Consider the following 10,571-nt stretch of genomic DNA (forward strand, 5'->3'; position numbering starts at 1 on the left):
GCAGAGGTATAAAAGAGAACAGCGAGTAGATAATAATAAACGCTGTGTGTGTGTGCGGGCATGGTTTCAATTTGATTGTATTCTGTTCAAATAGAAAAAAAAGAAGCTGAATGTGTGTGCGAGTGCATCAAGTGCATTCTCTGGTTCATCTGCAAGTGTGTCGGTGTGAAATAACTGTGTACGTTAATGCTGTCTCCTGTCTGTCTGTCAACAAGTTACGGCTTCAGCTGAGGCGTCAGAGAGGCCGTGCTACTTTTACACTGGCGCTGGGTGCTATAAAGTAACACTGTTTAATTTAGGGCAGGAGGAATTTAGAGCTCCATTAAACTCTGTTACACTGTGCTGAGAGGAAATTCACAGAATGACAGAAAAGAAACGTCTGAATATGATTTCAATATTCATGAACTCGAACTAAAGCCCCCTCAATTTCAAACACGGACTGGTGGCCTTTTGTGCAAAGGTTAAAATGCACTCTGTGAGGAGACCAGGATAGAGGGAGCATTTTGAAACGCAGCACATTTATATTGTTCATTATGCTGGTTTCAATGTGGTGTGTCTGATCTGAGGCCGAGATGAGCTTAGTTCGTAAAAAAAGAAAGAAAAAAAAACTCAAAATAGAAACCTCACAAGATGAGATTAAGGGCCTCTCTTATTTAAACAAGAAGCACATTCTGAGACTATATCAGACAGAACAGGAACACACACCAACATTCAGACATTATTAGGACCATAAAATTAATCAGATCATTTTCTAACCACAAGGCAGCACATTGCAACTGTGCAACGTGTCGAGCCAAATGTTGCGAGGCGCTTCTGCCAACACACAAAACTGCATTTTTTAAAAATTATGAATGTCATCTCAGAGACAGTTTTACATGCAAAAACTGCTTTTCTTTTGGTTGTTTTTAGTCAACGATTACACACAACGATGTCTGTACATCTTGGTCAGTGCCGGGCTCACCTGTCTGCAGGCTGGCAGGCCGCTGGGCCCGGCCGTGCGGGGCTTTGCAGGCTGTTTGTGTACGGCCTGCATTTGCATTGCTGCCTGTCGAGCCATGGCAGGAGCTGGCAGCGAAGGGAAGGAGGGATTTTAATGTTTACGGATCTAGTCGAGAGAACCTGATGGACAGGACTGCAGCGGTGGCTCGCCTGCGGCAATGTAACAAAGAATGCTATGCTTGAAAGCGCTCGAGCAGTAAAGGAAACACTTACGCTATGAGTACAGTTGTGTACACTAATGTATATCCACATGCCCAGACACACAGCATCACGGTCATGAATGCACACAGACAGAATTCTGTTCCTGAACAGTATTTTTGTCTCCCTTGCTGCCGATTTCCTCATCAAACATCCGGCATTTGTCATCCTAATCCACCCCCACCCCCCAATCTATCTGTCAGACTTTAATATCAAACTTCTGCTGAGCCCAAACTGGAAGCACAACTGTCGATGAAAGCTCTCCCTCCAGTTTCGTCTGAGCTCTAACAAAATATCACATCCAGCAACAAGAGAGGGCATGCTGAGCTAGAAAAAGACAGAAAGGCAAAAAAGGAAAGCAGATGACTGAAGTGTCGAGTCCCTCCCCTGTTTGTCGCTGCTATCAGATGCCTCCACACAACAGCTCATACGCCCGAGCAGGGTTATTCTCACCGATTAATCCCTCAGCTATATTTTTGTTGCCCTTCTCACCACCTCGCTTATACATGACATCAACTGCTGCCTATTTAGCCCCGGGGGAAGGGCCCGTTTGTATTTCTGTATCTCTCAACCTGAAATGAATCAGTTCCCCGAAAGACCTTGCTGTGGGTCAAGGCAGAGAGTTCAGACAAGGGTAGGAAATGCTTGGAGCTTGAGAAAAAATAAAGCTCTTTCGTTAAGGCTGACAAATAACAAGTATATGGTGTCAAAAAAATTATATAAATTTAATATCTGACAGCAGATTAGAGACTTGTCTGTGTGTGAGAAATCAGTTCAGCTATGAGTGTGTGTTTGTAATGTCACTAACTAGAAAATAGCTTCCGCACATTTTCAGCTGAATCTTAAATATCTAGTTTTAACTCTGCCTCTGCCTCTTTGCCCTGCTGTGGAGATCCCCCCCCGCCCTATTTTTTGGAGATATGTGCTGTGCCCCATGTTTCGTTATTAGTAGCACATCATAACCAAGATATTAAAAAACTAAAACCAAACAAAATGATCCATAAAACCTTGATGTGAGCAGTTTCACGTGGGAACTATTTCCTCTTTAACTGAACTGCACCTGCCAACTATGTCAGTATGCAGAAGAAAATGCTTCTCTACCTGCAACAGGAGGGTCACGCTTGTGACAGCGTGTAAACATTAATGCTGTAACTCAACTGAGCTGTAATATTATCTAGCTGCGTGTTTCCTTTGGTTGGCGGGTGCGCTTCGGTAGAAACAAAATAGTTCCTATGTGAAACCGCTCCCAATGAGGTTTGTGGATTTTTTTTTTGAGTAACCGTGTCGTGGTTGCTGTTGAGTTTTTCAAATGAATTTTCGAGTGCCATCTCATTTAATCAGAGTAATATAATCAAGACGGATAAATAACACTAGAAGCGAAACGATGAATATGAACTGTTAGATAGATTGGCTCATTATTTTTTGTGCACGTATGAGGTGATGAGATTTGCACAGACTGTTGTTTGCTGAATGCTGAAGATGCGGCAGCTCGTTCCACCTGAGCGATGTCAAAGTGCTCATTTGTCTTGTGATACTTGAGAATGATACACGTGAAAACATCGCAACCACTAACAGAATTGCACAGCATACGTGCAGTACCTGTATACATACAGCCAGAGCTGACACACTTTCCCACCAACACAGGCCCACGCATCCAAAATCACACAAGTACTGTCGTGTTTTGTTGCCTGTGTTTACTCGGTTGGGTGTGTTCCTACAGCTCCATGAGGAGAATGGTGGGCGTAGGGAGGTAGTCAGGGAGGGAGGGGAGGGGGTCGGGTGCATGTTAGAGTTGGCGGGTTGATTTTATTTGCATTTGGCACACAGACTGTACAAGGTATGCAAATAGACAAACAATGACATTTGCTGTGTTATTTTTCCTGTGATATTGCAGTCGCTCTGCAAAGTAAACAAAGAGATAGCATGAATGCTGCTGCGTATGCATTTGCGTGTGCGGGTGCCCAGCTTATGCACCTGCCAGGTGCATCTCTTTAAGTGCAGCCACGCCCATGCTCCGCAGATCACATGAAAGGATCCCCCTCGGTGCGAATTGCTCTCTCAAAGAAAACTTTGATGTTTGAAAATGGAGATGGGTGTCTTTGAAAGAAAGGCCTACAGGTGTATCAGTGCCACGGGAGGGGGGGGAAGCGGCGTGCGTGATGCCGGGTGCTTTCCTGACTACGAGATGTTATAACCTGGAGACATAGCGGCCTGCTCATGCACACAGTCACACATACACAGACAAATAGTGGCGAGCCTCAACGATCAACCTCATGACCACCTAATTTATGATTTGGTTGAGACGAGAGTCTGCCTGAACACCACACAGAGACAGATGGGAACTGATAAAGGGCAGATTTTATATCTTTTCGAAGAAATGACACTCAGTGGCGTCTGCACTGACTGGAGCCTGTCGACTGTGGTCTTTCTCCCCCCCGGGGTCACTCCAGATGCATCATACTTGGCTTCAGTGATTAGACGTAGAACAAATATTGGCTAACTGATAAATCCACTGGAATGCAGTGGTACATATTGAATAGTTCTGAACTGATTTCAGAGAGGAACTCGTGTACTGGGACAAACCATCCACCGCATTTTGAGCTTTCAGACTTGTGACGGGAAGCAGATGAGGGCCATATCATACATATCCGTAAGCTTTAGAAGCAGCCACTCGGCTGCTAATTATTTTCTCATGTCTTTTTTCGTTGTGAGTGTAACATGATCAAATTTTGTCGTGGGAGGATAAATAAAGGACTGAGATGGAAGCTCTCTGACCACTGTTGCCACCTTAACCACATCTAGAAGCTTTGAGGCCAATTCTCTTTGAGGACGAGACGCGCAGTAGTGCATTCACACACAGTTGTAGGTAATCCTGCTTAAGCTTTTGCACTTAGGCTTTCCTGTGAAAGCAGAGCTAATTAGTTTAAATACCTCGGCCGAATTGTGATATAAACAAAGAAATTGCAGCCATTAGCCAATCACGGGCACCGTTTTTTCTCCTCTTCTCCCTTTGCTGCCTCTGTTTGTTGTTCGGCATGTTGCTGCAGTGTCAATGCACAAGTTTCAGCTGTATGAGGAAAAAGAAGAACATTGTCCACATTTTGAAACAGTGCAGTGAATCCTCCTCCTTCAGGCCTGCTGATGACTGTTGGAGGCACGCGCACACACACACACACACACACACACACACAAAAGCTTTGGGGTAAAATGCCCTTTCTTTTTCCGCTCAGACACAAATTTCCTCCCCATATTCACTGACGCCGAATAGAACAGCAGGACGTCCCAGGAATTACCAAATTATTTACAGAGGTCCCAGACGGCACTTTTAATTCAGTCTTATGATGCAAGCAGAAGACACATTCTCATAATCAAATAAGAAGTCGGGCCAACATCTCCACTCAGCTCTCTCCACCTACCCACTCCCCTGTAAACTCAGCAGCCAAGCGTCTTTCCTGTTTACTTACCTATGACTTGAAGTAAAATGCCCACTCTGTGTGTGCTCACTCTTCCTTATTTACACTGACCCATACAGGAGGGAGCCATTACGACCTTTCAGCTGTAATTCAATAAAAGTTCCGATCTGCATTTAGAAAAATAAATGGCCCATGAGTGGAGGAATATTTTTCTCCCCCGCTGGATTATGACAATAAACCGTTTTCTGCGTTGGGGCAAAGAGTGCGAGGGGTGGGTGGGTGGGGGGGGCGGTTTGTGGGAAGAAGGCACCTGCTGGTTACTGGAAAAGACGCTGTGTACCACCACCCTGCGGTTTGGATATTTATTTCTTCAGGCCTTAATGGTTAGGAACAGTGAGCAAATAATAGGTGCAGCAAGAACTTTTCTTTTGCTTCCAGCAGTGGAGAAAGTTGTAATTCTGTAGGTAAACACAGACTGGAATCATCAGAGCAAAGGAGAGGTCAGTCTTGTAACCTTGACACTTCTGCAACAGTCCACCAAGAGCATAAAAAAAAAAAAACAGACACACAGAGAAAGAACTGAAAGTAAAAAAAATAAATAAAAAAATTATGCGTGCCTACATGATGGAAAATTCACACATTTCACATTTCACACATTTGCTCTGACCCACCTGGAATCTTAATCTTGTCATTCAGTGGAACTCTGTGTGTTTGCGTGTGTGTTTAGGGGCAAATGCACTCATTTTTGCACATAATTGTGTGTGAGCTACTATGCACGGAGGTGTGAACGCAAAGCCGTTTGACACATCTGCTGGCGTTGCATTGATGTATGTGACAGCAGCAGCTTGTCTTCCTTTCCCACAGCTCTGCGAGGCCCCCACCTTTCACCCAGCACCTCGCTACTTAGAGCGACCTGACTACCACGCAGACGCGAGCGTAAACACACACACAGATGTGCACAACAACCTCATTCACCGTTTGAGCTAAAATAACACACTCAGAGCAGCTTATTGCTTTAATATGATCTGTCACCCGAGCCAAATAGGCCTTCTGTGCACAACAAGGCCAAAGCAGCAGCAGCACTGCAAAGTCTGCAGGCATTCAGCCAAAAGGCCTGCAAAACAGCTCCACTCATATCACCCCCCAACACGCCTCAGAAGACAGTTACACACACACACACACACACACACACAAAAGTACAGAAAGGCCAGACAAAAGAGGGATGATTGCTCTCAATGTGCTACGGGCCTTGCTGTATTGTTCTAGAATCTGGGTGCACTATTTTGGCACCCCCTCACCCTCTTTGCCTGCCTCAACCTGCCTCGCTGCAGGGCTGTCCTTGTGTGGCACTGCTTCTGTTCCACACACACACACACACACACACACACACACACACACACACACACACACACGCAAAGCACTTTATCCCCTTATCAGAAAAGGAAGGCTTCGCTCTTTGCTCAAACAGTCTCATGTAGCAACTTCCGTTGTGAGCAGCTTGTGTTAGGCCTACGAGGGGGATTTTCACAGTGCTGATGTCCCCAGAGACAGGCTGATGCATCTGCCTCAGGGACCAGACGGTCCCCCAGCTGTGGCCGTAGAGGATGATAAAAGCATGCCACAACTTTTGTTGACGTCCCCCTGAAAGCCTAAATAATGTTTCCGCAAAAAAAAAAACGAAAAAAAACAAAACTAAAAGCGCTGCTGTGTTTATGATAGACACTTTAGCTCACACTTATATCCAGAGATACAGTTTGTCATTATCATGAAGTGAGCGCACAGAGTTGTAAAACTTTACGCATTTATTCATAAGGACGTACGGGAGCGTTATGTAAATGAGTTTAAAGCAGTGTAATGTCTGAGTGTGGCAAGCATCGACTCATTTAGGCTCAGACGAGACAGCCACAATCACCAGCCAAGGGTAAAACCCACATCCTTCAGGGTCAGCCTCAAAACAAGAACTTTGATTTGCCCCACTGTAAATACCCAATGGTGTGATTGGTGGCCTTGGGAAGCACAGAGCCAAATGCACTGCTGCAGAAAAGTGTTTTGGGCTGTGCTCATAATAGAACGAAAAGGGAAGTAAACGAAAAGGGTGGCAGAAAGAAGCAGGGTGGGAACGTGACGGGGGGGGTTCAGGTCCACTAGAGAGGAGGAAGAGGAAGACAGGTGTACAAGGTTTTGCTCAACACATGTTGAAACGTCCCCAGTGTCTGTTGAGGGCAAACGGAAGTTTGCTCGCAGGCAAGTAGGCCCCACTGCAACATGTGTTCAACTGTCACCCCGCTACACTGTCGAGTTTCAGAAGTTAGATAAGGATGCAGCTTGTTTTCATATCTTTTCAAGACTTTAGTTTCAGTGCGCTAGCACAAAAAACAAGGGCTTCCCTGACCTAAAACTTGTGGTATTATTAAAATGATTCATTAATGCAACAAAAAAAGCTCACCCAGCTGCCATTTTGTGTACTTTGCGCTGGACTCGGGAGTGCTCCTTACACTACCCAAACATTGTTTTTTTATGCAATTCAATACCATGCATACATAGACAGTCCAGACATAGTTTTCACTGTGATACATGCACTCCACATTAATTCTTGTCTGTTATCAGGGGCCTATCAAGTCCATTTATACGACGAAAACAAATATTTACACTTCAAATATATTCAGTGCAGAGCTGGGTCACAGCCAAAGCACGTATTGGCCTTTGCTGTTCAGATAGAGTTTCACTTTGTCCCTGAAAAAGAACCCAGCCCTTAACTAAAAAGGGCTTGTGTTTAATGTGTCTCCCTTTGGACGGCAACATATGTTTCTTTCTTTTAAAGGAGGCAGAGACAGACAGACAGACAGAAAACGAGAGGAGAAGTAGAGAAAAGTGCGAGGGTGAAGGAAGGAAACAGGTCGCACTGGGTGATCGTTCAGCTGTGGCATCGTGTTAAAGTCCTGGCAGTCACCTCGCTGAGCAAACACTGCCTCCCTGTTGAGCTGATACGGGTTTTGTGGAGGGAAGGCTGGGCAACGCTCGGTGGAGATTGTTCGTGCGGTCTGGTCTTCGAAACGCCCACGTGCAGTGTGAGGAAGAACATAACTTTACACTTTTCGCACGATTTACACCTGAACTTACCTCAAAATGCTTCAAAGCACAGACACAAAAGAGCAAAGCAATGCTGCAGTGAAGATAAAACACTATCAGGAAATAAAAGCACACACACACACACATACACACGCGAAACAAAGCAGGGCTGGGAACGGCACACCCATCTCTTCAAAACACAGCCATCGCCTTTCACTACATTGTTAATACCAGACATTTTATATCAAGCATTTTATTTGTTCTTCATAGACTTCCATAATGCTTTCAGATGATGCGACCACTACTCTGAGAGGAGGCTAGTAAATCTACAACCTTTAGCATCCATTTTCAGCTCTGGATGCATATTGAGCGCTGCTGTTTAGGCCTCATGTGTGCATTGCCTCCCATCTCCCAGCTCTATCTTGTGGTTATGATATCATAGAGAGAAAAACAAAGGCATTCTTTCCTAAGTGCACACTAACACATTAAATATTCATCTGACCACAGAAACCCCTCTGAAATGGGGCTGGTGTGGAGCACCGGCACCCCTCTGGCCCTCCAAGCCCTGCAGAGTAGAAGTCAAATGTTGGCGGTTGGACTTGACACAAAGCAGTTATAGCCGGGGTCAGCTGGCCAAAGAGACTCTTATGCGGATCATTTAGACAGCTATTAAAACTTTTCTACAGGGAGCAACAGTTTTCTTTTTAAGACACTTGCCATGTGCAGAAATGGCAAAATTCCTGCTTCAAGCTACACGGGCAGTCCGAAGCTCATGCCCTACCACCTCTGATCACAATTTCCCAGTAAGGCTTACAGGCTCACACAGACAAAAGGGACGAGGAGTAAAACTGAGAGGAGGTGCCGAAAGCTTCAAGCCACCTCCCAGTCGACGTGCAATGTTTAGAGCAACTGCAAGGCCAGGGTTAATGAGCTCCAGGTCTTGTTCTAATGATGCCACCGCTTGCTCACTCCTTCCAAACATCGCCCTCTCACAAGCCACTAAACCCCCTGCTGGAAGCTGCGAACAGTGTGTCGCTAAAGCATCCCTGCCAACTGGAACTGGGCCACGGGATCCACAGCTCAAGTGTGTTCATGTGCATGTTTGTGGGTAACTGAATGATCACTTTCATCCCTAAAGACTCAGCCAATTCATCTCAGACCACCAGTGGCCACAGAAAAACTGACCAATTATCATTTTTTTCCCCCGTGCTGCCTGTCTTTTTTTCCAACCAGAGAGCAGTGGGATGTATCATTTCCCCGACCTCAGCCGTTTGAGGTGGTGTAAATCTCTTAATAACTACACAAGGACACATATAGGGGCTATATTTGGAGGACTGCTTCCCCTGGCCGCCCCTGCTCTGGCTTGGAACAGACAGTAGCCACAGTGTCTATGTGGGTTATGGAGCCTGTACCAGGCGCTGTGTGTGTGTGTGTGCAGAGAGAGAGAAATATTCTGGCTTCTACCTTCCATCAAAGTTTAAAAAGAAGGCCACATGTGAATAAAAATGATATTACAGAGCGTGCAAGAGCGTACGAGTCTATCCGGGATTTGTTCTGAGTAACAGCACAGAGCAAAGTGGCAGGCCAGAGGGTGGACTCAGTCACACACACTCACACAAACAGCTGCAGAGCAGCAACACGACTCCTGTCTCTGCTCCTACAGATTAGTCATGACTGACTCTTTTTCTTCTCACACATTTAAAGTTTCATCCAACTCCTAATGAGTGAATGAAGAGCGACAATTTTGATTTGAGTGCCTGCTTGTGTTCACATTATGTCGGAACATCACCCCTCCGTGTATGTGGCTGCCTGCGTGTGCGTACGGGGAGGGGGCTTCAAAGCTTGATATTTCTATATAGTTTGTAAAGAGAGGCCGGAAGCGAGGCGGTGGGCACAAACAAATGGACAGAGCGGTAAACGAGAGGAAACTTTACCCATGGGTCAGCCTCGGAGGGAAGATATATTGCCCATGGGTCAGTGCAGAGAAAGGACGGGCAAAATCCATATTGGTCCGTCTGCCTTGCCCCCTTTATATAGTGATAAAATATTCAAATCCAGCCATTACTTCACATTAGGCCACTCTGTAGAGATGCCAGGGAGAAAACCACAGAATGTATACATGCCGGTTCACACACAGTTTTGGTGCATTGATAGTTACATTAAAATGTCTTCCTCCCATTAGAGGCACAGCCCTCATCCGCACTCACGTCTGACATTTAAGGTGTGTTCACATGTGTATTTGTACATGAGTGCGTCTGCATAAAAGGCATGATCAGAGGTTTTTTCTCATCTCATCGTTTCCCTGAACAGGGCATCAAAGTGATATGGGGGCTAAGTGTGTGCGGGTTAGGTACTCGGTTGGATTAAAGAAGCGCTGCTTCGCTTCTTAGAGTTAAGTCTCACCTCCTGCACACAGACACGCGCTAAAGTCTCTTTCTCTTTCCCTTCTCTTCGTTATGTTTAACAGCGATGACTGTATGGTCTGCTAACCTCGTCTGGGTGTTTCCTTCTGACTAAGTGCTGTGTCAGTCAGACCTGAATTTGCGTGGGTGTGGGTGTGAGAGACGAGTGGTTATTGGGGATAGATGCACTCACTTTTTTTCTTTTCTTTTAATCTTGTTAAAAAGACCAACAAAAGCACTTTTGTCCACAGAGGAGTGCAGCAGTTGGTAGTGTGTTGTTTCTTAGACTTTAGGTTCAGGGAAACAAAATTCCTCCAGTAATTATTTTTGACCACTTACGCTATCGTTATCTGCGGATGACGTGGCAGCAGGTGCAGCTTGTATAACATTTAGTGTCTAGCCAATGTATTTCAAGGTCTGCTGACATTCTAATAATATTTTTGTATGTGGAAGCTGAAAACACGGTGACGGTCTCTTGCTCTCTCTCTCT

At 45.4% G+C, this 10,571-nt stretch overlaps 1 protein-coding gene across 3 annotated transcripts in view; it reads left to right on the plus strand.

The window, feature by feature from the left end:
- The window catches only part of runx3 (RUNX family transcription factor 3), a 45,931-nt gene that overhangs the window by 23,305 nt on the left and 12,055 nt on the right, over window positions 1-10,571 (plus strand). The gene's annotated exons all lie outside the window — the stretch shown is intronic.

This window comes from Pundamilia nyererei, unplaced genomic scaffold (genome assembly GCF_000239375.1).
Source record: "Pundamilia nyererei isolate P.nyererei 1_Seehausen unplaced genomic scaffold, PunNye1.0 scaffold00088, whole genome shotgun sequence".
NCBI classification, from domain to species: domain Eukaryota; kingdom Metazoa; phylum Chordata; class Actinopteri; order Cichliformes; family Cichlidae; genus Pundamilia; species Pundamilia nyererei.